This window comes from Ochotona princeps, chromosome 29 (genome assembly GCF_030435755.1).
Source record: "Ochotona princeps isolate mOchPri1 chromosome 29, mOchPri1.hap1, whole genome shotgun sequence".
Taxonomy (NCBI): domain Eukaryota; kingdom Metazoa; phylum Chordata; class Mammalia; order Lagomorpha; family Ochotonidae; genus Ochotona; species Ochotona princeps.
This window is the reverse complement of record NC_080860.1, coordinates 842,926-866,315: the sequence shown is the minus strand read 5'-3', so window position 1 is coordinate 866,315 and position 23,390 is coordinate 842,926. Positions and strand designations below refer to the sequence as shown.

Here is a 23,390-nt window from a genome sequence, read left to right as displayed (position 1 = left end):
AACGGAGTCATCCCGATTTCAAACCAGATTCACCTGTTGATTCTGCCAGGCAATGGGAAGGCTAGCAGACAATCACTGACAGAAAGGGATCCTGCCACGGGTGAGCCCTGAAGCTGCATACAAAAGCGAGAGCATGGTCCATGGGGCAGACAGAACCTGGTGCTGTCCGTGGTGCTGAGGGGAGCTAGCCACTGCAACCATTACCAGGACCACCTGGCCTCCAATTCACAGAAGAGCAGAAGGAAACATCTTAGCCGGCTCCACACCCCGGTGGCCCCCGATGGCCTACACCAGTAATGCTCTGAGGGCTTTTCACGTCACCCAGAGATACCTGCTCTCCAGGAAACAGGATCAAAGTAGGGACAATTTTCATGTTAGGGTAAAACTCACTTGACAAGTTCCTACAACTCCTATGGGACCAGACCTGGGATTGGGACGGGTCTACCCTCACTCCAAACCCCACCTCGGGATAAAGGAACTATCAGGGAACTAAGCATAAATTCACTTGGTCAGAAGGTGTAGGAATTCAGGACTTCATGTTTGTAGGATGGTGATGAGAATTCCAAGGGTGGAAGGGACTGCTCTTCCGAATGTGTGGCAAACACGCACTGAGGGCAGTGAGCCTGGGCCTGTTATCTCAGGAGGTGAGCAGAACCCGTGAGTACGGGCTGGGGAGCAGTTCCAGCTCCAGCCACACTCAGTTCTACCAGGACCTCCAGCAGCAGAGCTTTCCTGGAGCCAGAGAAGCAAGGGACAACATCCAGCTCCCAAGGTCGGATGGCCTTTTGGACCCCCAGGACCTATAAAACCAGCAGAGAGAGGACACCCCTGGGTGTGAACTCCCCAAGTGACCCCAGCAACACCAGCCTGGACTTACGTGGAAATCCAGAAAGCATTCAGACATGTGACAAACATCACAGCACAGGAAGATTCCGGAACAACTCAGCATGGATCTCAAAAATCAACTCTTCCTTTCACTTCCATGCTCTTCTGGAAAGCCCCTCACCCTTAAAGTGCAGTTCTGGTGAACTTAGAAGTACCCACCCAAGGCTCACACAGACTCGGAAGCAGAGGCCATCACTGTCCCCATTGTACAAGACAGAAACTGAGGCAAGACGAGAAGTGACTTCAAGAGCTTGCCACAGGCAGAGCTGGGATCTGAGCAGGGGTCTAGGCCCTGGGCTGTAGTCCCATGTCAGACCCCACATCAGCTCCTGGGGGGCACATGGCCTCATGGCCTCACCATCCCGCATCAGCTCGCAGAGGCCCCGAGCCCCCACGTCGGCTCCCTGAGGGGGCCATGTGGCCCCACGTCGGCTTCTGGGAGCATTTGGGGGGGCAGGACACCGTCTGACCCAGCACAGATGCACCAGGGACCAGCCAGTGGTGTCCCCGGGCCCATCTGCCCCATGGCTAGGCAGCAGCCATCAGCCGCTCACCATCCAGACACCCAGGACCCATGCTGAAATCTGGCCCCTGGAGCCAACTCCCCTAGACACAGCACCCCTGCTGTGTCAGTCACAGCACGAGGCCCTGGGTGAAGGCGTGTTGCTGCCGCAAGTACAGACGACGCTGCATCCCCCTGAGAAAAACGTGGCCCATCTCAGGGTCTGACGCGCACCCCACCTCAGACACTCCACAGCAGGTGTCACTGGGACGTGCTGAGACAGGAAACCACTCACAGGAAAGCCAGAGGTGGTGACTGCTGGAGACCCTGGACTCCTGCTGGCCTCCCACCACAAAGGTGGGGACTGAATGGTTGTCATGGCAACCGCAGGGCACAGCAGGTGAGGCTGTGGGGTGGAGGAGTGTTGTGATGAGATGGTGGGGGATCTTGCGACTTGCCAGCCAAGCTAACAGCCTCTGTGCTTGGGTTCTTGGCTCTGAGCAATTGTGTTTCTTAAATGCAGTTTTGTTCTTTTAATATCCCACAGGAAGCATGCCTGGCTGGCCCATCTGACAGGGTCTGCAGGGCCTTGGCCCACTTCAGGGGCCAGGAACGTGACCTGGGCATTAAGGCACACCCACATGGTCCGGAGGCTTGTAATCCATTTTGACACTTGCACAATGCTTCTGTCACCCCGCGCTTCACACACGAGATTGGAATGTAGGAAGGAATATGAGGAGGGGCTGCTGGAACCACAGAGGAGCCAGGGAGCCACTGTGGGACCACAGAGGAGCCACGGAGCCATTGTGAGGACACAGAGGAACCCCGGAGCCACTGTGGGGACACAGAGGAGCCAGAGAGTGACTGGGGGCACAGAGGAGCCACAGAACCCCTGTGGGGGCACAGAGGAGCCAGAGAGTGACTGTGGGGGCACAGAGGAGCCACAGAGCGACTGTGGGGGCACTGTGGCGAGCTGGGGCCAGGAAGGAGACACCACATACCCTGCTTGTGCCCTGGCCCCACGTCCAAGTGTAGGAGGGCATCACCCCCAGGGCAGCCCAACAGGAGGGCAAAGGGCTGTGCAGCTCTGGGGAGGGTGGGGCAGAGCCAGACCCAGAGGGGGCGGGGCAGCACTACGGGGGCATGCTCAAGGCCTCACTCCACCTGGAGACAGCAGAAGTACACACACAGCGGAAGAACCCTAGGCAGCAGGGGGCACTGTGGGTGGGGCGCCAATGCCCCGACGCCAGCTGTCCCAGGATGGCCGGCTGGGACACGACTGCCAAGTGAGTGCAGGACAGAACTGCCAAAAAAGATGCCCAGCTGAAGGGCGCTCTGAGTGCACAGCCTGCCAACCACCCAGCCACAAGCGGGGGGCAGACCCCGACACCTCGGCAGAGGAGCTCCTGGCCACTCTGTCCTATCCCCTCCAGCCCAAGGCACTGCAAGCAAGGCAGGCAACCCTGGCCCAGCTGCCTGCACTGCAGGATTTGCCACAGTGGCCCCAGACCCCCACAGCTCTCCTCAGCTTCTCTGAACACCCGACCAGTCCCATCCACGGCCTGGGGCATGAGCCAGGACATGTCAACCCCAACCTACGTGGGAGGCACAGGCCCCTGTTGGATCCCCACACACCCAGGCAGAGGGACTGGCTGACCCACAGACACTGAGGCTCCGTGCGAGGCTGATTAGCAGCAGCTCCACTTGGCTCACTCAGCAGCCCCCATGTGGGACAAGGTCTCAGGCTCCGGAGCTGAACCGTCCCCTTCCTTCTTCCCTTCCCACCTCTGCCCTGCAGAGCGGCCCTCAGCAGGCGGTCAGCCTCCCAGGACTCAGACACAGGCAAGGCGAGCAGGCAGGCAGCAAGGCAGCAACACGCCATCCCGGGTGGCGGCTGTGAGAAACAAACAAGCAAGATGAGAGCACTCCAAGCAGCATGTGGCACGGGGCACGTGTTCCCAGCGCCAGCAGCTGCCGCTCCGGCTGTTGTGATGACAACAGTGACCAGGGCCATCTACCCAGGAAGGAAGCAGGCAAGCCCAGGGCAGGCTGCACAGTCCTGCACCCACGTCAGGGGGCAGTGTCCACCCAATGCCCAGCTCACTGGCCCAGGGCAGGCTGCACAGTGCTGAGCCCACGTCAGGGGGCAGCGTCCACTCAATGCCCAGCTCACTGGCCCAGGGCAGGCTGCACAGTGCTGAGCCCACGTCAGGGGGCAGTGTCCACCCAATGCCCAGCTCACTGGCCCAAGGCAGGCTGCACAGTCCTGCACCCACATCAGGGGGCAGTGTCCACTCAATGCCCAGCTCACTGGCCCAGGGCAGGCTGCACAGTGCTGAGCCCACGTCGGGGGGGCAGCGTCCACCCAATGCCCAGCTCACTGGCCCAGGGCAGGCTGCACAGTGCTGAGCCCACGTCAGAGGGCAGCGTCCACCCAATGCCCCAGCTCACTGGTTCGGGGAGTGGCTGCCGATGATACCCAGTGCCTAGCATCACAGAGGAGCCATGCTGCCAGCAAGCAGACATGATCGTAACACCTGGGGATGACTGTCCTGTAGACATGGCTGCAGAGGGGACCTGCTGCCCAGACACAGCAGTGACAGAAGGAAGGACGCAGGCAAGCCATAGCTCTCCGTGGGCAGGCAGTTCCCAAACACTGCCTCTGGGAAGCAGGAATCACCCACTGCCCAGCAGGGGCCCCACAGCCCCTCCAGAGTCACTGCTCCCCCTGCAGTGCCCACACAACCTTCCCTGGTGCACCTGCCATCCTCAGACCCAAGAAGCAGTAGTGGGGAGCGACGCAGCAGCCTCAAGGCCCGGGGTACCTACAGGCACGGACTGTCCCCAGTGGGGAGGGAATACTTTGCTCCCTACCCTCAGGAGCCCCACCCAGAGGCACCACCGACTCCCCAGGTTCTAGCACACTGCCACACTGATGTGTCCCTTGGTGGTCCCTGCCAGGAGCACCTCTGCAGTACTAGCAGGTGGTGGACACGGCCTACTGGAAGGCCGAGCCTGTTGTGGGACTGGGGCTCAGCCACCCCCTCTTAGGATCAAGGCTAGCTCTCCACATGACCCAGCCAGGAGGACCAGCAGTTCTCACGCACCATGTGCCAGCGTGGAGCTAACCCCACCAAGACTTCTGCCAGGAGGCCAGGGGCTGGGAGGGCAGAGGAGGACAGAGGCAAATTGGCTGGCGAACATGATTATCTCCCTTATTGCTTGTAGGACTGGCGGCCACATCCATCACACTGACAAATGCACTACGGCCATGGATTAAAAATTAATTTACTGCCCAGGCTGGCTTCCGGCTTGACGCCTTAATTGAGTTTGTTATGACAGTGTTGCTGGGTTCTGAGGCACAACGCAGCCACCGGGAGGCCTTGTGCTCAGGGAGGGAGCTGTAAGCCCCAAGGAGGCAGCGAGCCCCCCCACAAAGGTCCCGCACCCATGGGCCCCAAACACACAGGCCCCACACACATGGGCCTGGCACCCACAGACTACCTGTCGGCACTCCTGTGGCTCCACCCCGGGGCCTGTGAGCACAGGCAGGGCCGTTGCCCATCCCGTCGTCACACACAACAGAAGCAGAAGACCTGACCTGCTTTGGAGGAGCACGCACTGACGGCGTGCTTGTGTGCAGATTGCAAACTAGTGCCTGGTCGCAGGGAAACGCACTCCACACCTTGCAACTGAGCAGAGAGCTGCGGAGGACAGGCCCCGCAGGCAGGCAGGTCCTGCAGGCCTCGGCCAAGGAGTTCCTCCAGGGCCTTCCCAGGCGCTAGCTTGTGCCCAGCCCACAGCAAACACAAACCTTCCAGTCACAGAGGAACCCGTGGCTGTTCTTAGGTTGGCACTTTGCCGAGGGAATGGAGGCTCCTGCCCATTGCTCCGGCAACCCTGACACCTCAGAGCCACCCGGGGGGCCTGAACCCAGACCCACACATGGAGTCCCGAGTCCTGCGATGCCCCCTTTCATCCTGAAACCCCCGCATTTCCAGGGACCAGGGGACATGGTGCCCCAGGAGCTGTCTCTGAGGAACCCACCATCTGGGGGTTCCTCTGCAGGCACCACACCCCCTTCCTGGGCACCAAGGGATGCACTGGCCTGATGCCTTTGGTTTTACTCTGCGTGACAAGCATATACCTGTGGCCACCATCTGATGCATGTACAAGAATGGAACCGCCATCTACAGACAGCCACGTGGGGGAAGAGCTGGCAAAGGGACCGGGTCATCCCATAAACACGCGAAGGACACGTGTCCAAGCCCAATAAATACACCACGGACATGTGTCCAAGCCCAATAAACATGCCAAGGACATGTGTCCGATCCCAATAAACACACCAAGGACACGTGTCCGAGCCCAATAAACACACCAATGACACGTGTCCAAGCCCAATAAACACACCAAGGACACGTGTCCGAGCCCAATAAACACACCAAGGACACGTGTCCGAGCCCAATAAACACACCAAGGACACGTGTCCGAGCCCAATAAACACACCAAGGACACGTGTCCAAGCCCAATAAACACACCAATGACACGTGTCCAAGCCCAATAAACACACCAATGACACGTGTCCGAGCCCAATAAACACACCAAGGACACGTGTCCGAGCCCAATAAACACACCAAGGACACGTGTCCGAGCCCAATAAACACACCAAGGACACGTGTCCGAGCCCAATAAACACACCAAGGACACGTGTCCGAGCCCAATAAACACACCAATGACACGTGTCCAAGCCCAATAAACACACCAATGACACGTGTCCAAGCCCAATAAACACACCAATGACACGTGTCCGAGCCCAATAAACACACCAAGGACACGTGTCCGAGCCCAATAAACACACCAAGGACACATGTCCGAGCCCAATAAACACACCAAGGACACATGTCCAAACCCAATAAACACGCCAATGACACATGTCCGATCCCAATAAACACGCCAAGGACATGTGTCCAATCCCAATAAACACGACAAGGACACGTGTCCAAGCCCAATAAACACACCAATGACACGTGTCCAAGCCCATTGGCAAACAAGCCCCAGATTCCAGCCTCCTCCTGGGCAGAGCCCAGGGGCTGCCAGGGGACATGAGTGCCTGAAAACACTGCCCACACAGCGGCCCTCGGGCCTGACCTCCACACAGCAGCAAAGGGCACAGCCAGGCAGCAAACAGGATGAAAGACAGAGGCAAAGACACAAGGGCCCAGTGTGGGACAGAAGGATTTTAGGTGCCTGTTGTGTGGACGGCAGGGCCAACTGATGTGTGCTGGGCCCTGCTGCCCTGCGAGACAGTCCACCAGCCTCAGCTCTCACGGCCAGCTCAGTTCCGGGAGCTTCCTGGGGCCACCTTAATGCTGGGTCCTCTTCCCAACACGTCTGCCCGTGGAGCACGCAGCCTGGAGATGTGGAAATCCAAGGACAGGTCTCTTCTCATGGCTGGGGTGACAGAGCCAGGACTGGACCTGGGAGCTGCCTGTGTCTGCTCACCTCCAAGCCTTTGCCTCTCGCTGCCCCCAAGGCAGCTGCAGGGACACGCAGTCACCCCTCTAGGCTCCAGCTGCGGCCGCAGCCACGGGCAGCTCTGAGCCCCATCCTTCCAGGTAAGCCAGGGGGTCTCTGCTCAGCTGAGGGCCAGAGCAGCACATAGTTGCACGCATCAGCCGGGCTCCAGGGTCTGCAGCTGGATGTGCGTGTGAGCTGACCGAGCGAGGCAAGGCAGCAGGACACGTCGGCCGCGATGGCTGTGCCAGATTCCTAGGTGTCCCAGACACCCCTGGAGGCTCCTGGGGCCCAGGGCACCCTTGCCCAGGGAGTGTGACCAACCCTCCAGGCCTTGCCGAGCTGCCCTGTCTGCCCCCACCAACCCTCAGGGCGCCTTCCAGTGGAGTGTGGCCCCTTGTTCCACACCAACGCCCCTCTTCCAATAAACACAGGTAGGCTCCTCAGAGCCCACAGCTGGATCCTGCTAACAAAGCCAGGTGCCCTTCGTCCTTCACAGGTGTCCCAGTGTAGGAACTGTGAGGAGGTGGTGTAGGGAGACAAGTGGCTCCCCTCCACCCAACCCTGGGGCCCCCTCTCCCTGCAGCTCTCCTCAGAGGCTGGAGCAAAAGGCCCTCTTCACAGTGCTGTGAAGAACGCAGCCTGGACCTTGTCAGGGGCCTGATCCTGGGGCGAGCAGGCCGGCAACAGAGCAGACACCCAGCCGCATCCCAGGGCATCGGCTCCTACTAATTATGCAAGCCGTGGCTCACTCAGAGGAAGGGAGGAAGAAGCTGAAAAGGGAGGGGTTGGACTTCCGCCGAGGCTCGATCCATGTAAAAGGCAGAAGTTAACAGCTTTCTTGCTGGTGAAATTTCCATGTTAAAAACACGACTTGCTTCCTAGCAAGCTACCTTCAAGTTATCACACCAAGTAGGCAAAAACGGGGGTGGGGGAGTGTCTCCCAGTACCAGCATCTATCGTTGCTCAGCAGGCACAGGCCTTGCCTGAGCGACAGCCCTGACGTGGGGCTGGCTTCAGCACTGCATGTGGCTCCTCATGGCCAGGTGTCTCCCTGGCGCGGCCGTTCCTGGTCATCTCGTCCGACCCTCCAGGCCTGCCCAGGTCTTTACCAAGCCTTCCTCCAGCCGTTCAACCCCACAGGTGCACAGCTCCACACTCCGGGGCAGGGTCAGCTGGGATTCGCTCACTAGAAACAGGAAACACTTGTGTCCGGCTCGGCCTCTTCCCATCCCCGCCCTGTGGCAGCATGTTGCCATGGGAACGAACACAGTCTGTGGCTCCAGGTTAAAAATTAAGCTCCACTTGGCAGATGTTTCCCGCCCCACAGCCCTCTGTTGGGGAGCCACGGACAGCAGCCGAGGCTGGCGACTCTGTGGGGTCAGGGAGGAAGCTGGGAAGGCCACGGTCAGGGCACCCCACACCCCCAGGCTTATGAAGGCCCCAGATTCAGGACGTGAACACAGGAACAGAGAGCAGGTGCGTCCTGGGTCATGCCCACGTCCCTGGGCTGTCACCTGACTGACACCTGTCCCCAGAACTCCGAGCTCCTGGGCCCTTTCCCGTGGGTTCTCCCGAGATTACGTCAGCCTGCTGGCCACGACAGACCTCAGGTGAGTCTGCCGAGGTGTTCTATGAGGCGGAGAGTCCTGGAGGCTCAGAGTCAGCGGGCCTGGGAGACCCTGCCCTCGCCTTCCTACAGCTTCTGGTGTACTGTGTGGTCCCTGTCTCCCCAAGCCTCTGCAACATGCCTCCCCAGGACCCCCACACCACCGTGCCATGTCTCCCCGGGACCCCCACACCACCGTGCCATGCCTCCCCGAGACCCCCCCACACCACCGTGCCATGCCTCCCCGGGACCCCCACACCACCGTGCCATGTCTCCCCGAGACCCCCCCACACCACCGTGCCATGCCTCCCCGGGACCACCACACCACCGTGCCATGTCTCCCCGGTCCCCCCCACACCAACGTGCCATGCCTCCCAGGGACCCCCACACCACCGTGCCATGCCTCCCCGGGACCCCCACATCACCGTGCCATGCCTCCCCGGGACCCCCCCACACCACCGTGCCATGCCTCTCCGGGACCCCCCACACCACCGTGCCATGCCTCTCCGGCCCCCACACCACCGTGCCATGCCTCCCCGGCCCCCACACCACCGTGCCATGCCTCCCCGGGCCCCCCACACCACCGTGCCATGCCTCCCCGGGCCCCCCACACCACCGTGCCATGCCTCCCCGGGTCCCCCACACCACCGTACCATGTCTCCCCGGGACCCCCACACCACCGTGCCATGCCTCCCCGGGACCCCCACACCACCGTGCCATGCCTCCCCGGACCCCCCCACATACACCACCGTGCAGATGATGGTGAACGTGTGACCACACGAAGTGAACTTGCTGTTAACAAGCACTGTTAGCCAGAAGCGGGCCGACCACCCAAGACCCTCGGACTCCACTGCACACACCACAACACATGCCTCCACTACTTGAAGCAGGCGTGTGACGGAGGCAGGGATGTGATGGGGCAGGCACTGCCTGTTAAGGAGCATGGCATGTAGAAGGGGAGGGACCGAGGCCGCCAACAGGGGCAGGCCCCCTGCTCCAGGGACCCGTGCGGCCCTGCAGCCTCTAGCCAGTCCCTGCTCTCCGAGGTCCCGGGGAAGTATCTTCCCATTGCCTTACCCTGGTGCTGAGATACTTTAAACATTCCATTCCCTTCCAAAGTGAGAACAAGAGCTAAATTTAAATGCAATAACTTAATGCTGTATCTGCAATTCTAAGCTGCCAACAATCTATCAAAGAAAAAAAGATCAGCCCATTCCAAATATAGGAAAGAATCTCACATGCATCTCACTCATGCTGGAACTTCCAACACCAGAATGACTGAGATTAAAGCATACAAAAAGCCATCGGGCCTGAGAGAACATGGCACCTTCTGCCCCCCACAGACCATGTGTGGGACACAGGGGTGTCCCTCACAGCCACAGCTGCCCCCCTCAGGCTGTGTCAGCTGCCCCCACAGGCTGTGTCAGCTGCACAGTGGTGACCCATGCCCCTCATGGCCACAGCTGCCCCCCACAGACCATGTGTGGGACACAGTGGTGACCCAGTCCCTTACGGCCACAGCTGCTCCCCTCAGGCTATGTCAGCTGCACAGGGGTGACCCCGCCCCTCAGCCGAGACAGCACCTCTTGAAGGTGCCCATGACAACTGGTTCTTTTCAAGGCATGCAGAAACAATGTCCATTCAAGGAAGTGACACCATGAAACTGATAAGGATGAAAATGATCCTGGCATCACCCTACAGTGAAGGGTTTGCCTGTGTTCATGAGTGACGACCTTCAGCTCCACGACCAGGCAGACCATGACACCAAGCCTGCATCTGAGACAGGTAGGCTTTTCCAAGAAAAATGAATGCAATTCAGAAAACAAAGCTGCATGGAAATTTAAGGCTATAGAACACATATTGCTACATTCATTCCCACCATCATCACCATCACCACCATCATCATCACCATCACCACCATCATCACCATCACCACCATCATCATCACCATCACCACCATCATCACCATCATCACCATCACCACCATCATCACCATCATCATCACCATCATCACCATCATCACCATCATCACCATCATCACCACCATCATCACCATCATCATCACCATCACCACCATCATCACCATCATCATCACCATCACCACCATCATCACCACCATCATCACCATCATCACCACCATCATCATCACCATCATCGTCACCATCACCACCATCATCACCACCATCATCACCACCATCATCACCATCATCATCACCATCATCATCACCATCACCACCATCATCACCATCATCACCATCATCACCACCATCATCACCATCATCATCACCATCACCACCATCATCACCACCATCATCACCATCATCACCACCATCATCATCACCATCATCGTCACCATCACCACCATCATCACCACCATCATCACCACCATCATCACCATCATCATCACCACCATCATCACCATCATCATCACCATCATCACGATCATCATCACCATCATCACCATCATCATCACCATCACCACCATCATCACCACCATCATCACCATCATCACCACCATCATCACCATCATCGTCACCATCACCATCATCACCATCATCACCACCATCATCACCACCATCATCACCATCATCATCACCATCATCACGATCATCATCACCATCATCACCATCATCATCACCATCACCACCATCATCACCATCACCACCATCATCACCATCACCACCATCATCACCATCATCACCATCACCACCATCATCACCATCATCACCACCATCATCACCATCATCACCATCATCACCATCACCACCATCATCACCATCATCACCACCATCATCACCATCATCACCACCATCACCACCATCATCACCATCATCATCACCATCATCACCATCATCATCACCATCACCATCATCATCACCACCATCATCACCATCACCACCATCATCACCACCATCACCATCATCACCACCATCATCACCATCATTATCACCATCATCACCACCATCATCATCACCATCACCATCATCATCACCATCATCATCACCATCACCACCATCATCACCACCATCACCATCATCACCACCATCATCACCATCATTATCACCATCATCACCATCATCATCACCATCACCACCATCATCACCATCATCACCATCATCACCATCATCATCACCACCATCACCATCATCACCACCATCATCACCATCACCACCATCATCACCATTATCATCATCATCACCACCACCATCACCATCATCACCATCATCACCATCACCACCTCCAGCTCCACAGTGTCCATCATCATCGGGTCCACCCTCGCCAAGGCAGCACCACCACCACGGTGGAGTCCACTTGGGCTCCTCTGTTGCCATCAGAAGCCTCTGCTGCTTTTGCTCTATGATCAAAATGCAGATGGGACACCACTTGCAGGCTGAAAACCTCTCCCTCTTTTCATCCACGATCCACAGCATTCCTGGCTGGTGTTCTGACCACACATCTGCCCAGAAGCCAACAAACCAAGCAGTGCTACCCTAATTCTCGGCTGAGTGCTGGCCAGCTCCCTGCTGACTCTCCCACACTCAAGGACCTCAGACTCAGAGCTGAGCTTCGGTACAGATAGGAACGCCAAGCTTCTCACTGTTGGCCTCTCCAATCTTGAATCTTGTCTCTGGAAATGACACTGTCCCTCTGCCATGCTGCCCCCAATAGTGCCTTATGTCCCTCAGCCCAGTCCATCACAATGCCAGGCAGGTCCAACAGACCCAGTGCAGCTTGGGATGCTCTGAGAACAGCCAAGGTCTTGCTCTGCCACAGAGGTGACTTAGGGCCTGCTACAGGTTAGACACCAATGGCTAGAACTGAGCCACATGGCAGCCTGTAGGTTGTTCATCCCGGGATGCGTCCCCAAGGACTACACACGACAGACACCCAGGGCATGACACCAAGCATTCTTAGGGGCCAAGCCAATTAGCAAGAGTCAATGTGAAAACCAACAGGCAAGCTACACACGGCCAAGTCAGAGTTCCCCCCGGCTGACAAGTCCTTGCAAAGACCCTGGAATACCAGCAGCTTCCAGTTGACACCAACAGAATATCCACTTCTCTAATGTCTCTTTCGTTACAGAAAGAAGGGAGGGGAGTGGTTAAATGCCTCAGAATCACAGAATAAGAAGATAAATGGAATCTCCCTGGGTCTTACCAAGCACACAGGCTGGGAGGACAGTGGCACCTGGTGACCAGCGTACAGTGCACTCGGCCGTCCTTCACAGAGCACCTGCCCCTGCAGCCCCCGCGGCTATCAGGCCAAAGAAGCAACACAAAGGAGGCCTCTCCGGACCACGGTCCAGCAAGGAGGGGCAGGACATGCGCGTGCCGTTTTAGTTCAAGTTGGACTTTAATAAGATTGAGACAACACACAGGGAAGATGTCTAGACAGCAGACACGGGCTGTCTGCTAGAGACACCCTGACCAGAGGCAGCAGCGAGGTCCCAAGGGTCAAGGGCATCTGCCCCACGGGCACAGCAGGTGGGATCCACTCTCCACCAGCCGCAACCATGGCAGGAGACTACAAACATTCAGGGACCACTTCCCCGTGGTCCAAGACCCTCCAGCACCAACACTGGGAGCAACATGCAGTTCCCTCAAGGCCAGAGCGAGCCCACCACCAGCACTGCCAAGACTTTGCCCCACAACCAAACGCTGCACACTGGGGTGCCCATACATTCTTACCAAACCACCAATGCACAGAGCTAAAATCAAAGGCCTCAAGAAGCGCATGCAGAAGAGCTCAGAAACAACCGAATGAATTTTTAAACTTCAGCAAGCATCTCAGACATCACCGAGAGCCCAGAGCTGAGCTGGACACCTGCAGAGGGTCGAGAAACGCAGCAATGCACACGCAGATTGAACGCATCATTCAGGAGACAGGAAATATTAAAGAAAACAATCCGGGAAGCCCAACATCTGCCACGAAGATTCCCAGAAAGAGGAAGGCGAGGGGGAGTGGTCAGAGAAGCAGAGGGAGGCTTCTCTGCAGACGGACAGACACAGGGCAGAGGGTGTGGGGACCTGGGACATGACTTTAAACACTCCCCGGGGCGACAGAGAGGGGTGCAGCTTACACTGGCAACAGCGTGTGTGTGGCCTAGGGTTTCTCAGCAGAATGCCAAGGAAACTTCACTTCCAGCTTCAAATTCCATCCCCAAACCAACTGCCAGTCAGCGCAAGGGCGAGGGAGACACCTCAAAAAATCACTCCCAGCCTGCCAGGCTCCTGCAAAACCTCTGGAAGACACAGCGCAGCCAAACACGAGGAACAAACAAGTAGGAGGGAAGCCAGCGTGCCACCTGACGGAGCAGGATTCCAGCCCGGCTGAGCCTCGGCCCTCTGGGGCAGGGGGCACTCGGAGGAGGGCAGGGGGCCTAGAGCAAGCTTCCGGTACCAGGAACTGGGCTGCTTCAAGAGGAGAACTACACCGGACACAAAGCAGCACGGGGCAGCCGATAACCCCGGGCTAACCAAAATGCTCTGCACAGCCAACACATACACATTGCACACGAACTCCTGGCTGGATGCCAGCAGCAATGAGCCATCGGTGCAAGCCTGGGAGGAGCCCCAAGGGCACCAAGTCTCCACCCACCCCAAGCCCTCTCGCCCTCGCACAGTGACGCCTTGAACCAGCCCCAGGGTGCCCTGCCAGGGTGCCAGTCACCTGGTCAAGAACCACTTGCCTACACTGACAGCAAGCTGTCCAGTCCAACAGCAGCGATGGCTGCTTCTTCAGCATTGCTAGGGTGACATCACAAAGAAACCACAAGTAGGATTCAAAGTGAGTTAAGGCCCTCGGTGGGGCTCCGGGAGGGAAGGCAGAAACCGACTGCTGCGGCTGTGAGCCAGCACACGCACTTCCAAGCTGAAAAGTCGTTAGCACACAAGAGACAAGCGTGTTCACATTGAGCCAGGAACTCGCCAGGTCTTCACAGAAGGGCCATGCTCCAAGGGGACCTGTCCTGAACACACGTGACATCCTGCACTCTCTGTGCTAAACAACACAAAGCCAAAGCTTCCAGATACCAACATGTTCACAAAATTGCATCCTATGAAACCACCCCTGGCAGAGATGCTCTGAGCGGGTAGGGCTGCCAGAGAACAGGCATGGATGCTGGGAGCATGGTGGACACAGCAGAGAGTCCTCCTTGATGACCCTGCCCACAGCCACCCCCGTGAGGTCCCTGCCCACAGCCAACCCTGTGAGAGTCCTGCCTACAGCCGCCCTGTGAGAGCCCTGCCGGTGCCCAGCCACCCCTGTGAGTCCTGCCCGTGCCCACAGCCACCCCTGTGAGTCCTGTCCGTACCCACAGCCACCCCTGTGAGTCCTGCCCGTGCCCACAGCCACCCCTGTGAGGCCCCTGCCCAAGCCCACAGCCGCCCCTGTGAGTCCTGCCAGTGCCCACAGCCACCCCTGTGAGTCCTTCCCACAGCCGCCCCTGTGAGAGTCCTGCCTGTGCCCACAGCCACCCCTGTGAGTCCTGCCTGTGCCCACAAGCCACCAACAACACACAGTCCCGTCTGCTCCCCCAGGTGTCACCTGCTCTCAGGAAGCCCTGACAACCTGCAAGTCAGGCAATGCCTCCTAATTATACAAAGGGAAAGTGTTTCAGGCAGCACCATCCTTCCCAGCTTTTCTGCGGGGACCCCTGCCTGTGCCCTGGCCCCACTGGACCCCGGCGCTGCGCCTTCCCACCCCTCCGCAGCCTCAGCCCAGGCTGACCACAGCGCCCCTCAGTGACCAGCTGGAATACTGCTCGGCAAGGCTCGTGTCAGCGTGGACCATTACTAATTCACCAGTGGCCGGCGAGACGACGCCCTTGAGGGCCGTGCCCAAGTCAGCCTAGCAGTTCCTAGGCAGGACGGGCCAGGGAGCTCACATGTCACTCATACAAGGTTTAATTAACAGAGCTGTTCAGGCAGGGAGGGGTGGCAATGATTAACCAATGTGCATTTACTGCCGCCATCAAATGGCAGGCAGCATGACACGCAGGCCACCTGCTCGTCCTCACCGGCATGCTCACCTCGGAGCTCAGCATCGACTCGGCTGCCACAGGGGAGAGCTAGTGGCCACTCTCACTGCCCAGAGAACTTGCCGGTCCTCAGCCAGCATGCATCCCTCACACAGATCCCGCCCACTGATAGGCGTGCATGCCAGCACGCCCCCGTCTGCCCGCATCCGGCATCTGAAACCTCAGGCCGTGCGCCCATCTGCCAGCTGAAAGGGCTGCAATACACTGCCCCGAAAAGCAACAACACAGCGAGACATTGCTCTCTGAATCAGCGTCACAAAGCTCAGTCCCCAAGGAAAGACCAGGAGTGACCCAAGGGCCAGGCCAGGCGGCCTCCCTCCCGGGACCACATCGTGTCCAGGCGCACTGTTCACCGGTGCAGCTCACCTGTGGACAGGGCTGACTGGGCAGCGGGAGCGACAAGCAAGAAGGCCACGAGGCTCAAAGGCAGAGAGAGCACTCGGTTTCTCTCTCTCTCCCTCCCACACACACACACACACGCACACACACACCCTTCCATCCCATGGTCTTCAGCACTGTTCACGTTCCAACCCGTAGCTCCCAGGGGCACCATTTCCCAGCTCACCCGGCAGGCTCTTCCTCACCCCACAGCAGGTCCTCACAGGGCGCTGTCTGTGGTCCCAGGCGGGGTCGCCAGCCAGCCAGCTGCTTTCGCCCAGCTCTGGTGGCGCTGGGAGCCTGCTTACTTATGCATGGACTGCCCTGGCAGCCAGGAGTCGCTTGAGTCAGCTGAGCAGGGCGGTAACTGGAGCTGCTGGGCAGGGAGGGCTGGTCTCCAGGAGTCATACGGTCACAGGAAGGCTGCCGGGAAGACTCGCTGGCACACGAGTTGTGTCCAGGACACTGCCCTCCCACTCCATGACCCTCCACTAGCTCCCTCGGGTGCACACAGGGCCAAACCTAGGGAGAAGCAGTGAGGACACCAGCAATGCCTCTCAGAGCAGCCTCCTCTCAGACTCCAGGGAGAGAAGCAGCAGTGCCTGGGAACCCACGAGAAACACACACGGGGTGGGGGGTGTGCCTGGGAACCCACGAGAAACACACACGGGGTGGGGGTGTGCCTGGGAACCCACGAGAAACACACATGGGTGGGAGGCGCCTGGGAACCCACGAGAAACACACACGGGGTGGGGGGTGTGCCTGGGAACCCACGAGAAACACACATGGGTGGGAGGCGCCTGGGAACCCACGAGAAACACACACGGGGTGGGGGGGTGTGCCTGGGAACCCACGAGAAACACACATGGGTGGGAGGCGCCTGGGAACCCACGAGAAACACACATGGGTGGGAGGCGCCTGGGAACCCACGAGAAACACACACGGGGTGGGAGCATCAGGGGAAGTTGCGGCCACAGTCCTTGCCAAAGCCCTCAGTCACATGACCCAGAGTCCCCAGTGGACATCTGACCACTGGTCCGCTCACCCCACTGGCCACAAGCAGGCCCAGGGCGCAGCACCGAGTGCTCATCCCCTTGTCACATCTTCCCCGAGCTACTCCTGTGATCTTGTACAGGAGGGCTCTTCCCGTCTACCAACAAACCACTCTAACTTTCCAGTGACAACAGGGTCTCCTGCACCTGGAAGGGAATGGGTAAAGAGAGGCTATAGGACAAGCCCCCAAACAGCCCCGCGCGTGCCCCAGCTCTCCCACATGGCACAGGGTCCCAAGGCATTGGGCCGTCCTCCACTGCTTTCCCAGGCCACAAGCAGGGAACTGGATGGGAAGTGGGATCCTGGTGCTTGCAAGGGGACAATTAGCTAATCAAGCCATCACGCCAGGTCAGAAAATGGTTCTCTTCTTGGGTGGCATCAATCAGTACCTTGACATTGACCAGCCCTTCCAGGAAAGCATGCTTCCAGCAAGAAGTCTGAGTGGACACAGGTTCCACGGTCTCTGACACCCACCCTCAACTCCCTGGAGATAAGGATGCCGCCAGCATCATTTGGTACAATGCAACAGCACTGGATGAATAACTGACCCACTCCAGCTGTGGCTACGGCACAGAAATGCCTCATGTTCTTCCCTCCTGCTGTCACCAGGGTCTCCCCATTCCGACACATCGCGGCTGTACTGCTCAGGAAAGCCCACTCAACAGGTTCTGCTAAGAAGCTCTCTGCTGAAGTCCAGCCTGCGGCAGGTTAAGCCACAGCCCGGGAGCTGGCATCCCACACAGGCATGCTGGCTTGAATCCCAGCTGCTCCACTTCCGATCCTGCTCCCAGCTGATGCACCGGGCAAGGCCACAGAAGGCGGCTCAAGCACACGGACCCCTGCCACCCAGGAAGGGACACACAGAGCTCCAACCCAGCACAGCTGTGCAGGCACTCCAACCCTGCCCATCACTGCGCTTTTTAAATGTATAAATAAATCTTTAATGAAAGTGCTTACCTGTGTAATCCTGCTGTGCTTTTTTTTAAATTTTTATTTATTATTTTTATTACAAAGTCAGAGGAGGAGAGACAGAGAGGAAGATCTTCCATCCGATGATTCACTCCCCAAGTGACCACAATGGCCGAGCTGAGCCGATCCGAAGCCAGGAGACAGGAACTTCCTCCAAGTCTGCCACACGGGTGCAGGGTCCCAAGGCTTTGGGCCGTCCTCGACTGCTTTCCCAGGCCACAAGCAGGATGGGAAGCAGGGCTGCCGGGATTAGAACCGGCGCCCATCTGGGATCCCAGGGCGTTCAAGGCGTGGACTTTAGCTGCTAGGCCACGCCGCCGGGCCCTCCTGTTGTGCTTTGACGGGGGAACAGATAAACTATGCTACAGTCACACAATGAAACAATTCAGTACCAAAAAAAAAAATTTTTTTTAAAGAACTATCAAGCCATGGCAAGAGAGAGAGGAACTCTGACCACATACATTTGGAAGCGCCTGTCCACCCCACGTGGCTCTCGCTCTGTGGGGTCCTGGGAAAGACAAGACTCTGCAGACAGGATCCCAGGTCCCCGGCAGGGTCGGGGCGAGGTTGAGCGCCGGGCAGCCATTCTGCCTGAGTCTGCGCTGGACAAGCCCTCGGCACCTTGGGCCCAACCCAGAGAAGGCCCAGCACTGAGCGAGTCCCAGAGTGAGCAGCAGCCAAGCGTGGCTATCCGGTCACCACCGACCCAGCCGGGAGTGACAGGGCCGGCCCTGCAGCACAGACGGTGGGGCTGAGGCCTGCAGCTGGCATCCCACCTGAGTGCTGGTTCAAGGCCTGGCTGCTCCACTTCTGATCCAGCTCCCTGCTAAGACGGCAGCAGAGGATGGCCCAAGCACCAGGCTCCTGCCCTTCATGGGGGACCAGTTCCTGACTTCGGTCAAGCCCAGCCCAGCTGTTGCAGCCAGCTGGGGAACCAACCAGCAGATAAAAGATCTCTGTCTTCCCCTCTCTGTGCAACTGCCTTGAGACAAACATAAATATTGTTAAAGACGTGTGTGATGGGGAAACTGGGAGAGGTTCACAGGAATTCTGTACCCTTTGATCATTTCTTCTGCAAACGTCCTTTTAAAGTCTATTCTTTTTTTTTTTTTTTTTTATTGATTACATTTCGTTTTGTGACACAGTTTTATAGGCTCTGGGATTCCCCCAGCCCCTCCCTATGCCCTCCTCCCATGGAAGTCTATCCATTTTAAAAACTGATCCAAAGGAACCTCTCCCCTTCAACCACTGTTCTCTGATGCAGGACCAGGGGGTCACTCCAAGGCCCAAGGAGAATGGACACACCAGGGGCAGGCTGTGAGATGGCCCCACCGCACGTTGCTCTGTCTTGCTGTGTTCCCAGCCGGCCACGAATGACAGCGCATGAATGAGCGCAAACTGAAAGGCAGGACAACACCTCCCCCAGGAGAAGAACCCGGCGGCTCCGCTCCCCAGAGACACAGCAATGAAATGACTGCAGCTCACGTGTGCGCAGGAAGCATGAGGAACGCTGCTCCTGCTGTGAGCTGAAGCCCCTGACCCACGGGGCCTGGCTGGCTTTGCAGGGGTCTCCACCCCACAGCTGAGTCACTCCCCGCAGGGCCGCCCACACCAGGGAAGATGGGCAGGGCTCCAGCATCTGCTCAGAGGACGGACAGTGGGATCCCGGGGCGGGGGAGTCGGGGAGCAGCCGGGCTTGCACACGAGTGCGCTCCTGGCAACCCCTCAGCCTAACTGCCACACACTTGCTCAGCTCGCTACGGGCAGACATGGAGGCTGCAAGCATCGTCCATCCCAGGCTGCCCTGCTCTTCCATTCTTCTCTTTTTATAAGATTCATCTATTTATTTTGAAAGGTAGAGTTACAGAGATCTACCATCTCATGTTCACTTCCCACGTGGTTGCAGCGGCCGGGGATGGGCCAGGGATACAGGCCTTCCAGGTCTCCCACGCGGGTGCAGGGTCCCAAGGACCTGGGCCATCCTCCACTGCCTTCCCAGGCCACAAGCAGGAAGCTGGATGGGAGTGGACCAGCCGGAGCTCCACTGGCACCCGCGTGGTAAGCTGGCATTGAGCCTCACCACGAGCCCCTCCTCCTAACTTTCAAATGGAAGCTCTGTGCCGGATGCAGCTTCTAAATAAAAACTGATCCAGCCTGACTTGTCCATGTCTCAGAGCTGAAGCCGTGGACTGACTACATCTTAGCTCAGAACAGACACCCACGCCTTCGTGCCATTCAGTGTCTGGACCCACCCGGGCCTCGGGCTGTGCCTCTGCACCTGCAGGCCCCTGAGCCCACAGGGAGCTCCCACCCGGGCCTCGGGCTGTGCCTCTGCACCTACAGGCCCCTGAGCCCACAGGGAGCTCCCACCCGGGCCTCAGGCTGTGCCTCTGCACCTACAGGCCCCTGAGCCCACAGGGAGCTCCCAACCGGGCCTCAGGCTGCGCCTCTGCACCTACAGGCTCCTGAGCCCACAGGGAGCTCCCAACCGGGCCTCAGGCTGCTCTGTGAGGTTTTCTCTCCTAGTGGAAAGCCCTGCCCAAGAGAGTCTACCAGCACGTCTGGGTGTGAATCTGCTGTCAGCCACCGAATGGATTCACCAGTGCTCCCTGCGAGCCGGGCCTACAACCCAAGCTCTTCAAGGGAAGGGCGGGCCAATGGGAAGGCACGGTGTCCCCCACCTGTGGAGATCCGGCTCACGGCACGACCAGGGCAGGACAGAGGTGAGGATGGTGTTCACAGCTCAGGAGGACCTTCTCTTCTTTAATTTTTTTTAAGGCTTATTTATTTTTATTGGAAACTCAGAGCTACAGAGAGGAGAGACAGAGACAAAGACCTTTCATCCACTGGTTCGCTCCCCAAGTGGCACAATGGCTGGAGCTGAGCCAACCCGAAGCCAGGAGCCAGGAACTTCTTTTGGGTCTCCCACGCGGGTGCAGGGTCCCAAGGCTTTGGGCTGTCCTCGACTGCTCTATCAGGCCACAAGCAGGGAGCTGGACGGGAGGTGCAGCAGCCAGGACATGAACCAGCGCCCATATGGAACCCTGGAACTTAAGATCAGCCAACTGAGCCACTACACTGGGCCCTCCCTCCCACCTTGTTAAAGTGTTGCTTTCCAGACACAGCCACATCTTGTGACCAGCTCGCAGCAGCAACCTGAAGCTTGGAGCTGCAAATGGAGCCCTCTGCCACGTGAGGAGATATACCCGCCATCACTAATGGTTATTACCTGAACTTTTGATGTTCTGTGACAATAATGAGAAAATGTGCCCAGGCTGCAGGGCAAGCGGTCTCTGTGCACTGTGCGTGGCAGGGCAGAGACCCCAACTCTCATGGGCCGCAAGGGCCCGGCCTCAACTGCCTTCAGGCAGAAATGCCACCTTCGTAAGTTCACTTCCAGGATAAGCAGATGTTAGTATCACACAGATGTATCCATGGGAAATAAAGCTGATGAAGACAGGAGCACAAACTACTGGATGCCTCGGTCTGCGTGCCGTTTCCAAGACCTCGAGAAACAGCAGTCAGCTACAAGCACCCACTGTCACCCATGGCGCTCTGGGCAGGACAGGCTCACAGTGGCTTAACTTCTCTCTCCATTGTTTTTGTGCTTTTAGAGTTACTGCAGCAAATGTTACTCTATTAATCAAATAAAACTGGATTGTAAAATTACTGTAATTTAAAATGGAATGCGCACACACAGTAATTTTCGCAGCAGGAGTTAAATATTGGGGGCCCCACACACTGTTTTGATATTTGTTCCCTGGCAGTGTGGGTGCACAGCTCTCCCACCCCCGAGCCGTGGCTGCCCAGTCCGGTCAGCTCTGGGCTGTCAGGTTTGCCGGAGAGCAGGCGAGTAGGGGAGGACAAGGAAGTAATTAGAGGGGACAGAGTTGTGCAAGTGTCCTGGGGCAATGCCAACATCATGCCAGCCAACACCCCAGAACATTGCTTCCTATTGGTGCAGAGGCCCGTGAGGCTGGCAGCCTCCAGCCACACAGCCGCTCCCTCCATCTTCCCGTCCACCAGCAGCAGCTCCGGAAGGCTGAGTCGGGCCCCTGCCCATCCCTTCCCTGCTCTCCCAACTCCAGAACAGGTCACACTGCCCACTCGGGTGTAACAGTGCTGGGGAAGTCTGTGAGCTTCCCCTGGGAGGGAAAGACCCCGGGCCAGGGGTCGCTGGGAAGATGTGTCGGAGTGGGGAGTGGTGGGGGGACAGAGGAGGTACCGAGACCCCCCAGGCCCAGGGCCACTGGGAAGGTGTGTTGGAGTGGGGAGTGGGGGGACAGAGGAGGTACCGAGACCCCCCAGGCCCAGGGCCGCTGGGAAGGTGTGTTGGAGTGGGGAGTGGGGGGACAGAGGAGGTACCGAGACCCCCCAGGCCCAGGACCGCTGGGAAGGTGTGTTGGAGTGGGGAGTGGGGGGACAGAGGAGGTACCGAGACCCCCCAGGCCCAGGGCCACTGGGAAGGTGTGTTGGAGTGGGGAGTGGGGGGACAGAGGAGGTACCGAGACCCCCCAGGCCCAGGACCGCTGGGAAGGTGTGTTGGAGTGGGGAGTGGGGGGACAGAGGAGGTACCGAGACCCCCAGGCCCAGGGCCGCTGGGAAGGTGTGTTGGAGTGGGGAGTAGGGGGGACAGAGGAGGTACCGAGACCCCCAGGCCCAGGGCCGCCGGGAAGGTGTGTGGACGAGGGGGACCCTCACAGGGCAGGCGTGCCCCAGCGCTCTCCTGTCTCAGCGTTGGGAGTCTGTTATGGAAACATCCAGATAATTGTGTTTTCAGCAAAACTGCTGCCCTCAACTCTTTACCCAGGAAAGCCCTAACTGAGCGTAATTACCACTGTCGGAGACCCCAGCAGCTCACTAAAGTGAGAGGGTTCGAGTTGCTTTCTGAGGACCAAGGACTGTGACAGAGAGATATGTCCCTCCCCCCAAACAAGCAAGTGTTTCTGTGGCTTGAATTGGACCTGTGTCCTAAGAGACCCCCAGTGCTAACAGGTGCAAGTCTGCAGACCTTGGAGGACAACTCCCAGCAGACTTCAAGCCGCGCCTTCCCGCACATCACGGGGCAGCGGCAGGCAGAGGCTTGGAGGCCGCAGCGCAGTGTCAGGGAGGAGGCTCCTGCCTGGGTCAGAGTCGACTTTGGAAGGGATCCCTGGCTTGAAGCTCGGCACTTTTCCACTTTGCTCTGCCAGGAAATAAGCATTTCTTGGGACCCTGCACCTCCTGCCCCTATGCATGAGAGACCAGAAGAAGCTCCTGACCGTCCTGCTCAGCTCCTACCACTGCGGCCAACTGGGGAGAAAGCCATTAGATGGAAGATTTTTCTCTGTCTCTCCTTCTTTCCATAAATCTCTCTTTCCAGTGAAAATAAATAAATCTTTAAAAAAAAAATACAGTATTCCAAAAAAGTACTGAACACAGCCACACTCATTTATGTAATA

At 58.0% G+C, this 23,390-nt stretch overlaps 1 protein-coding gene across 4 annotated transcripts in view; it reads right to left on the bottom strand.

Annotated features, from left to right (window-relative positions):
- RIMBP2 (RIMS binding protein 2) overlaps nt 1-23,390 on the bottom strand; it is a 79,200-nt gene that overhangs the window by 40,627 nt on the left and 15,183 nt on the right. Inside the window, exon 1 of one of the 4 annotated variants that reach the window (XM_058656743.1) lies at nt 7,550-7,578. The exons of the other annotated variants lie outside the window; for them this stretch is intronic. The gene's annotated coding sequence lies outside the window, so the exon portion shown is untranslated. Of the gene's footprint in view, nt 1-7,549; nt 7,579-23,390 lie in introns of those variants that run through there. 4 annotated transcript variants of the gene reach the window in all.